This window comes from Chelonoidis abingdonii, chromosome 4 (genome assembly GCF_003597395.2).
Source record: "Chelonoidis abingdonii isolate Lonesome George chromosome 4, CheloAbing_2.0, whole genome shotgun sequence".
Classification (NCBI taxonomy): Eukaryota; Metazoa; Chordata; order Testudines; family Testudinidae; genus Chelonoidis; species Chelonoidis abingdonii.
Window position 1 is genome coordinate 69,161,024 of NC_133772.1, and position 10,136 is coordinate 69,171,159.

Genomic DNA, 10,136 nt, shown 5'->3' on the forward strand with positions numbered 1-10,136 from the left:
GTATCAGTTCCAAGTTCACTAGCTGCCGCCCATCCCATCCCACAGAAACAGATCAATGGTTGACCCAAACTGTGTGAAGCTGCAATTCCTCGCACAGACGCTTATAGTAAAGAAAGAGACGAGCCGCTTGAAGTTGCAAGCGGCTGCGTAGATACAAGGCACAAAAACTAAGGGGCTTTGATTTCCCTGCCAGCCCCCAGCAGCGTTTGCTCAGCCCTACGGAAAGAGACCCCGGCCCGCCTTTATCTACTGCCCGGGGGTAGTTAGCACGCGCTTACCTGCTGTCGGCACGCCCCAGCGCCGCTCACCAGCCCCGCGGGCTGCTGGGTCTGCTCCCTTCCCCGTGGCGTTTGTAATCCGGCATGGTGGTAACTGACGGGACGCTAAAGTTGTTGCGGGGAAAGGAAGGTGCGTCTCCGGCTGGCGAAGGGAGCATCTGGCGGCGGGGCCGGACGCTGCACCCACACACCCCCTGCAAATGGATGTAATGTGACAAGCGAGGAGCGGCTTCCGTCTCCGTGCTCCGTGGAGGGCAGAGAGCTCCTCTCCCGCCTCACTTCCCGCAGCTAACCCCAGCACAGGCAGAGCCTGTTAACAGCCTCCCTTTCCCCTCGGGCCCCCGGCACAGAGCTGCTCACTTCACCCAGCCCCCCGCGCCACTGAAAGGACTTTGGAGGCGGAGGCAGCGCCTGGCTGAGAGTATCCTTCTCTCAGCCGGGGGGCGGCTCACTGCCTGACACCGGACAGGTGGGCGAGCCCCTGCCACCGCCCTCGGGCCGACCTTCCCAGAGCCTGCAACTCGGCAGGCACAAGTGGGGGTAGGAGGAAGCCTCCCTCCGTGGGAGGTGGGGTCTGCCAGCATGTACAGTGCCCCATCTCCTCCCCGCCAGTTCTGGCTGGACGTTCATATTCCAACAGGTTTTGTGGCAGAGCAAGAATTTGAAGTCACTAGATTAAAAACACAAACTACACCGACATCTGCAGAAACACAGCCCTAGAGAGCAACCCGGCCCTTAATTTGGGGGGAATTGACTTAAGGGGCAATTCCTATGCCCGTTGACCCATCTAGGGATGGGGCAGGGGTTGTGTTTACACCAGGACCATCTTCTCAACCTAACTCTCTATCAGGGGTCTCCTGAGATACCAGGAGGCATGCAGGAGAGGAGAGTGTTCGCTCTCCTGTACCTTCCCAGGAGGGCAACCAGCCCATGGCCCTTGTGTTTGTGCTCTCAGGAGCCAGCGGCATCACTATAGATGCCCCCTAAGCAGCACCCAGCTCCTGGTCACACCAAGCAGAGTACCAAGAGTCTGGACCCCCTAGCCTGGCAAGTGCCCTGTTGGAAGCCCTGCATTTGGTGGGCAGGGACAGTGCACTGTGTCACAACAAAAGGGTAGAGTTAAGATCACAGGGGTGGCATCTGAGGTATCTTATTCTTAACTCTTCCTTTCCTGGGTTTCAGAGGTTAACGTTTAAGCACTCTCCGGAAGGGCAGGAGGTGCCACTGGGAAATTTCTCACTGTGTTATCAAAGTTTGGAGGCATTTAATTTCCTTGTTATGTTTTCTATAAACAATTTCTTAGCATCTCTATGCACCACAGCCCAGCTTTCCACCGGCACTGACTCTGGTTTCTTGGCAGTGATTATCCAGCCACAGAATGCACTGACCACATGTTAGTCCCTTCACTGCCTCTGCATGATTTCCTTGTATCCCATCTCTGCCTGTCCAACACAACCTGGTTTTTCCTCTTCAGCTCTCCCTGCCATGGAGAGGCAAATACTGGTACAGGCCCCACAGGATGAGGAGCTAGGTAGAGAATGCAGGGGCTGGCATGGACACAGAGGGCACATGTTTGAAGGGGGGCATAATGGGGGGAGGCACAGAGATAAAGCAGCCCCCAAATCCCTCACTGCACAGTTCTGACCACCTCCTTTTCACTGCCCTCTTCAGTGCACTGTTCCAACACTGCCATCTCCCTCATCATTGCTTTGACTCCGGTATTCCTTCCATCTGCTCAGAGACTCTAACAGTGCTCCAGCTCCTCTATCATTCCTGCCATCATGTCCCCTGTCCTGACCTCCCTGCTGCTTCAAGCCCTCCACCTCCTCCGCACGCACGCACACACCCTAGTAGCTCCACCCTCCCACTTACTACTATATGCCCCTTTTAAAGTTGGATGCTCTATGGGGACAGGGAAAGGTAGTGGGATTGTGAAGAGTCTATGCACCAGCTGTAGGCAAAAAGGGGCAAGACAGTAGAGATGCAGAGTTCCTGCTCTAAATCTAGGCCTAGTTTGTGGCTCTACTCATCCATTTGTGATGTAGGAAGTTTCAAGAGATGTTGTAACAATCTGTACCTCTATGTTCCCCCCTTTTTATAGGATTATGATAAATCTTGTACAAAGTATACCTTGTGAAAAACTCATAATTTGTTGATCATTATTGTCCTGGTAAAATATGTGTGGCAATATTGTATATAAAGTTATAAGATTTTACTGTATGATATTACTAAAAACAGCCACAAACCAGTTCCTCAGAGCAAAGGCTTGTCAATACCTCAGCCAGGGTCAACGAAATCAAATGGAACATCACTTGATTAAGTGACCATACTCTGGGTAATGTCACAGGTGTGCAGTACCAGGTTTACCATGGCACCGGGCCCTGCCTCCAAAGGGTCCCTGGCCCAGCCTGCTCTGCTTGGGCTCCAGTAAGGCCCCGGCAGCTCTTCTCCGTCCCCCACCCTCTGCTGTCTCTTGTGGGGACAGAAGCTTGGTCCTGCCAGCTCCTGAGGCTCCTGCTGCAGGGCAGGCTCTGCTCGCACTCACCAGCAGCCAAGCTTCCCCATCCCACGCCTCTTCCCCCAAGCACGCCATGTTCCCGCCCCTCCCCCTCCCAGCACTTCCCCTGCCGCCAAACAGCTGTTGGCTAGCATGAGGGTGGGGAAGGAGTGGGGCCGCAGTGCACTCGGGGGAGGAGGCGGAGAAGAGGTGGGGGTAGGGCCTTGGGGAAGAGGGTGAATTGGGGCAGGGTGGAGCAAAGGTGGGACCCCCGCACTCCTCTACACATACCCCCTCCAGCCCCCTGCTGTGAGCCGCTCAGGGCAGGGGGCTGGGAGCATCCCAACGACCCCAGCACACACCCTCAGCCCCATGCTCTGACTCCTGCACCCCCTCACACATCCCCATGACCCCAGCCCTGACTCCTACAACCCCACACATCCCTAGCCCCACCCACCCAACGCCCTGACTCCTGCACACACATCCCACATCCCCATCCCAATCCTGAGCACCAAACGGGAGCTCCTGCACACACACACACACACATTCCCACCTGCACTCCTTGCACCAAATGGGAGCTGCCCCAGGTAAGCACGCTCCACACCCCAACCTACTGCCCCAACCCTGAGCCCCCTCCTGCACCCTAAGTCCTGGTCAGACCTCACACCCCAATGCTTTTCTTGCATTTTTTACTAAAGCGCTCTTATCCAAAGCACTTTACAATAGTTAGCTAATAGTACAAACAATATTTGGAAAGATCATTAAGTGGTCCGCCGAGGCCCCCAGTGATTTTCAAGTGGTCTGTGGAAAAATAAGTTAGACTACAAGAACAATCGAGGTACCTCACTTTATTTTCATCTGCCTGCTATTACTTATAGGAGAAGAATGAAGAAAAAGAGTGAAAAATGGGTGGTAGAGAGATAAGAGAGAATGTTCTTTTTCTTGGCTGGGTCTCAAGGAGGTGCCCACTAACTCTAAATCCGTCACTGGGGCTGACCCCTCCCCTATAGCTCCCCATGCCACAGCCAGAGGCTGATCCCCCACTCCCTGAGCTCCGCATGCCGCTGCCAGGACAGGGTTGACCCCTCCCTCATTCCAGCTCCCCATACCACTGCCAGGAGCTGGGGCTGACACCCTCCCCACACTGCTGCCAGGGACTGGGACTGGCCCCTAACCACCCCAAGCTCCATTCTGGCTGGGGATGACCCCCCAAGTCCTGATGCCTGACACCTCGTGTCTCCACCCTACACAGACACGTTCCTCCATGCCCCGCTAGGGGAGTGCACCGGACTTTTTTTGTAAACTTGGCATTTGTTCATTTGCTCTTGCCAACTAATCAGTTGGCAAGAGCTAATGGAATAAATGCCTGCTTTTGTCAAAAAAAAAGTCAGGATGGCTGGGACAGAGCTTAAAAAGGGAACTGTCCCGGCCCATCAGGGACATATGGTCACCCTAGCTCCAGGCAAGTGGGTCCTGAGGGAGTCTGGCCAGGGCGGGGGCAGACCCTGGCCTGGCTAATCGCACCACTCCCAAGAAGACAGAGTGATTCCCTGCCCTGGCATTGGATCAGCCCCGGCCGCACTGCCAGCTCAGCCTGGCAGATGCTGTCACTGTCCATCAGGGCCAGTGAGTGTGTCTCTGGAGGTGTATGGGGCTGCTGGCCAGTGGGGAGTCTCTTGTGGGGCAGTGAGGAAGGTCTGTGTTTTGAGATGCTGGGCAATGTGGGGTCTGAGTGGAGCGCTGTGTAGTTGTGGTGGTGGGCTGTGGGGAAATGCATTGGGCAGTAGTGGTGCGGCTGTGTAGGGGGGTGCTGGGCAGGGGTGGTGGTGTGCAGGCTGCTGTGCATTTGTGGTGGAGGGTCTGTGTGGAGGGCTGCTGGACATAGCATAGGGAGTCAGGGACTGTGTGGCACGGCATGGGCCCACCCCCGAGGGGAAGGGGCACGCTGGCACACAGTGTGTGTCTGGCAACTGCTGGTTTGTATACAATGCTCTGGCACTGGGCTGGGTGGACCAGGGCTGATTCCACCATGCTATTCCCCACTGCCCCTGGCTGTCCCCTTGCTCTTGGGACCAACCTCCTCATGCCATACTCCTTTGCCCACATGGGGGCTCACAAAAGGTTAATCTGGCCGTGCAGGTGTGAAGTAGCCCATTCATCTCAATGAAATCTATTTAACTGATGAAAACACTTCAATGATCATATGCAGTGTTGGCATAGCCATGCTGGTCATAGGATGTCAGAAAGACAAAGTGGGTGAGGTAATATCTTTTATTGAACCAACTTCTGGTGGTGAGGGAGACAAGCTTCTGAGCTTATACAGAGCTGAAGAAGAACTCTGTGTAGCTTGAAAGGTTGTCTCTATTACTTCATCCACCTTGTCTCTCTGATATCCTGGGACTAACTCAGCTACAACAACACCACAAATACCCTAAATGAGATACATAGCATAAAACAATAGTTCTGAGATGTGTGAACTGCTTCATTCATAGCAGTGGGTGCTTTGATTCTTCACTTCCTCAGGCATTTAGTATCACCAGCTCACACATGAAAGGCAGAGAAAGGAACTCAAACCCTTCACTATGGAACACCCCCACCCCCGATCTGAACACACATGCAAGGGCACAGACCCCCTCAGAGGAGCAGATCCAGGCCTACATACTGGCAGCAAGGAGAGGGGCTTAGAGTACCCCAAAACTCCTCCTCTCCCTCTGCCACTTACCTCTATGTCCCCCTCTCAACCTCCCACTCACCATTGCCCCTCCCTCAAATCCCCTAGCTTAACCCCCTCCAATCCCTCACCCTCAAATCTCCTGGCCCAAGCCACCACAATCAGGGCCGGTTTTAGGACGTGCAGGGCCCGATTTGAAAGAGCCACTGCCAGAATGCCACCAAAGACAGCAGCAGCAATTGAGCTGCCGCCGAAGATAGTGGCGGCAATTTGGCAGCAGTTCAATTTGTTGCCGCTGTTTCTGGCGGCACTTTGGCAAAGGGCGCAAGGCCCCCTTCTGGACCCCATCTGGACTCTGAGGGGCCCTTTTAGGTGCGGGGACCAATTCCTGGGTATTGGTGGAATCGCCCTAAAGCTGGCCCTGACCACAGTCCCTCACCCTCTTCTTATTCCTCTCTCTTACCACTATGACAACCAGGGTCCAGACATCCCAAGAAGAGAACGGGGGTATGATCCCCTCAAAATAAGTAATTGAATCAACTGGTTGTGCACAATGTTATTGTGCATAAAATATGTCAAGGCCTTTTTATGAAAGCTTGTAATGTTCTCAATTTGGTGGTCTTTATGGGATATGTATACAGACTGTGATTATGAAATTATGTATTTGTGTAGATCAAAAATATGCTCATAAATTTCTGCTGTAACATTTAGTTCTACCTCACAACAAGAAGGCAGTCAGTCAGGGAGGGTAGGGCAGGGTTGCCTTCCCACCCAAATGAGACTAGCTTCAAGCACTTAGTATTGTATAACCCAGGAAAAGACAAATGATGGATCATTAAAGTTAATGGAAATACATTGAAAATAAAAAAAAAATCCCAGTTTTAGGAAACCCATGAGTCATCATACCAGGAGAAATGTTAGGGGGAAAGAAGGGCATGGGGGAAGCTTTTAAAAGCAGGTGTGTGGCTGAGGTTTTTTATCCACAAACTGAGGGCCATCATTGAGGCAGGGTGCTGTCCATGAAAGGCTGGGTCCCGCTATGACAGGGATCATGCTGCGAAACTGTTCAGAGAAAATAGGTAACTTGTACTAGAAAAGGAAATTTAGCCAATATAGAAGTACAAAGCATCTATATGTTTATTTTCTGTGTAACTTGCGTGTGTTTGCTTCGCTTGCTAGTTCATCTCTGATGAATCACCTGTGATTTTTCTATTATATATACTTTTTGTTTATTTTTATGGCCACCAGGTCTCTATCATGCAAACTGTGTGGAGTGTATGTGCCAAAATGAACTGACAACTGGGGACAGGTTTCACTCCTTCCAAGAGTGATGAACCACAGGGGAAAAATAAGTGTCTGGAAGTTAAGAATTCAGTAGATGGATTTAGGGATACTTGGGACTGAAAAGGCTACTAGAGTTACCCTGCAAGGAATAACTAGGGTCAGATTTTTATGTTGGTAGGCTGGCTAGTCGTGTCGGGATCCTGAGCCATAGCAGCTTAGCATTAAGGTACCCTAAAGTTACAAAGCAGGCAGTGACAGAACCCCTTACTGGTCTGGTGACCCCAAAACCACCCATCCCCATTTATCCCCCTTTGCTCCCTATACCATTCCAACACATTCTCCCTCACTACTCTAATTCCCCATATTCCCTCACTCTGAATCAAAAAAAAAGTTATAAAAATCTGAACATGAACAGCTCATGTTAGAGGGGCTGTGTATCAGGAACTCCTGGACCAAATGACCTAACAACCTGATTTCCTTTGATCACACTCAGTTCCATTATTCAGAAAACATGATTACATTAGCCTTTCATTTTCCCTCTATTTAATCAATGCTAATTACCTTGACAATACTTCTACAGTAAAATCAGAGTCAGTACGTGAATTTTAGAGCACTATAAGATATCACTCAAACCAGAAATCTTGGTCTCAGGGCAAAACTCACAGCATGCAGATAGAGAGAAAGGAATAGCCACATGACAAATTCTCTACAAATTGCTGAGAAGAACTTAAACTTATAGTACCTTGGTTCAACTCAAGTTTGAGGACCGCTGCATGTCACCTTGAGCCACTCAAGTAGGGTGACACTAGCCTGCCTGGAAACCCTCTTGTTTCAATCAAACCCTAGTCTTGACTTCAATCTGTTTGGCTCAGCAATTTGCACAAGCCAATTTCTAGATACAAACTCTAAAGTCAGTAACTTTTTCAGCAGTGCTTCCCCAAAGGGGCAGTGGGTGTCTTATACTAGCTGAAATGCCAAACTACTGCAATCTGTTGGGGAATGATTAGAGCTATAGATTAAGCCTTAAGTGTATGTAAAAAGAAGTTAGAAGAATAAACATTTTGTAATATGCTGTTTTAGGGGGGCTGTATATCTCAGGAACCACTAGCTGAAATCACTCCATGTGTGGAACTGTAACATTGCCCAGCATTCCAATAAAGCACATCAAATTTCAAGATGATTTGAGTAAGCATGCATGTTTTAGAATAGTCCATCTTTAAATAAAAAACTATGCTCAACCAAAACGATAGTACAGCTGGTGCTCTGGCATACTATGCCTCCATTAAGCCATTGTATGAAATGTAAGTGGAATAAACTACATGTAAATTGCCTTAGATATTCATTTCAATAATATTTTAGACATTTACAAAACAGCTTTGTACAATTTTAAAAGTATTTACTGTTGCAGCATACAAATATTATTTTTTAAACAAGGAATTTCATTTTTTTTAAATAAGGAATATTTTGTACCACACTAAGAGTGAAGATACATTGAATCCATTAATATTTATGAATATGGGGCTGTATGCACTGAAAACGGATTTCAGTGCACAAAGTGTTATGTGCATAGATATTTATTAACTGACAGACTTTTACAAAGAAATTTCTATTCACTGGTCACATTCCTTAGAGTTGTGCAAAAGAGTCTTCCTTCTGCATGCATCCTAAGGGGTTGGGGGTTATGCTTGACCCTCTCAATCACCTCCAGGAAATGAGCTGGCACTTGAAAGATTATCAGGACATTCCTAAATAAGCAAACAGAAAAAGCTGAATGTGGTTTGGATGGGAAGGCCTTACTTAATCCTAACTAGTCCCTAGTTAGTGCTCTTCAAATTTTAAAGCATCTGAACATTTGTTCTTCCAGTTGATATGAAATTGACTTGCTGATTTGCCCATTTCATAACCCCTAGGGATAGTACTGAAAATAGGGCAGTCATGTTCATGGAGTAAAATTTCATGAATCCCATCTTTTGGAAAAAAAAAAACCCTGCAAACTGTGGGTTTAAAAAAAAGGCAATTGAAGAGTATTTCAGTTCTTTTTATGGTGAAAAATTTGAATTTACTGTTGTTCACTGTTGTCAGGAGCAATACAGCAGCAGGGTGTGTGTGCCATTATTCCACCAGCAGATCTGCCTATTGCATTCCCCTATCCTGCCAATAGGAAGAATACCACTCACTCTGCAAATAGACAATGTGGGGCACAAGCAAGAATTATGGTCCTCATCTTGGCCTACAACAGGGACTGAACTGATGGCCTCCGCAGCTAAAAAATTATGCATCTTTTGACCTGGTGCTAAAGAGCCAGGCTTAAAGGCTTACATTTGTCACAGACTCACATCCTGTGTGGATTGGGCACAGCAGGGGACACAACACAGACAAAGGTTATATCAAACAAAATGGGTGACAAATGACTAAAATATGAATGTGAATTTTTGGGGATTCACATCATAATTTACAGATTATCATAGTATAAGAACAAACACTGTATTAAGAGGTCATCTCACTGTGCCAGTCCCATGCAATCACACTATTCCACCCCATAGGTTACCCACAGCAGTTTGAATGCCTTGACCTTCAGATCCAGAGGCCCTTACTCTTTGAGCTCCAAGAGTAACTGCAAATAGCCTTCTAGACCAGCTGTTGGAGAACAACTTGTGTAACCCACTAAAAAAATGTGTCAACTGTTTACTAATCAAGCATAGAATATGGGTGAGCAGAACATTTGAAGAAAGAGTAAAGGTTTCAGACTTGGGACCCAGGAGACCATGTGTTCCAGTGGAAACAGCACAAGAGTGGGAGTCAGTCAGCCTGGGTTCCATTCCTGATTCTGTTATGGTTCTGTTGGGTGAACTTGAGCAAACCACTTAATCTATTTGTGACAGAGAGTTTCCCCATCTGTAAAATAGAGATGATACTTACCTTCTTTTAGTAAGTAACTTTGGGATTTATGGATAATGGCTGGGATTTATAAAGGTGTTTATAGGAGCTAAGCACTGAAATCCTAACTCCCATATTCTTATGCTCCTTTGAAAATCCCTGCTAAAAAGAATTATAACCAAGAGTTACTGTTATCATAGAGTATTTTCCTGCTTCCATCTCTTGTGATTCTCCAAAATTTTCCAAGTCAAAGTTTCTTGATTGGCTGGATGTTTGGACCTCTTTGGGTATGTCTACACAGGGATGAAAAACCCACAGCTGGCCTGGGTCAGCTAACTCAGGCTTGTGGGGTGTGAGGGCTGAAAAATCACTGTGTAGACATTTGGGCTCAAGCTGGACCCTGAGTTCTGGGACCTGTGAGAGTGGAGGGTTCCAAACATCTACACAGCGATTTTTAGCCTCACAGCCTGAGCCAGCTGACCCAGGCCAGTCACAGTTGTGCTGTGGGTCTTATATCCCTATGTAAATG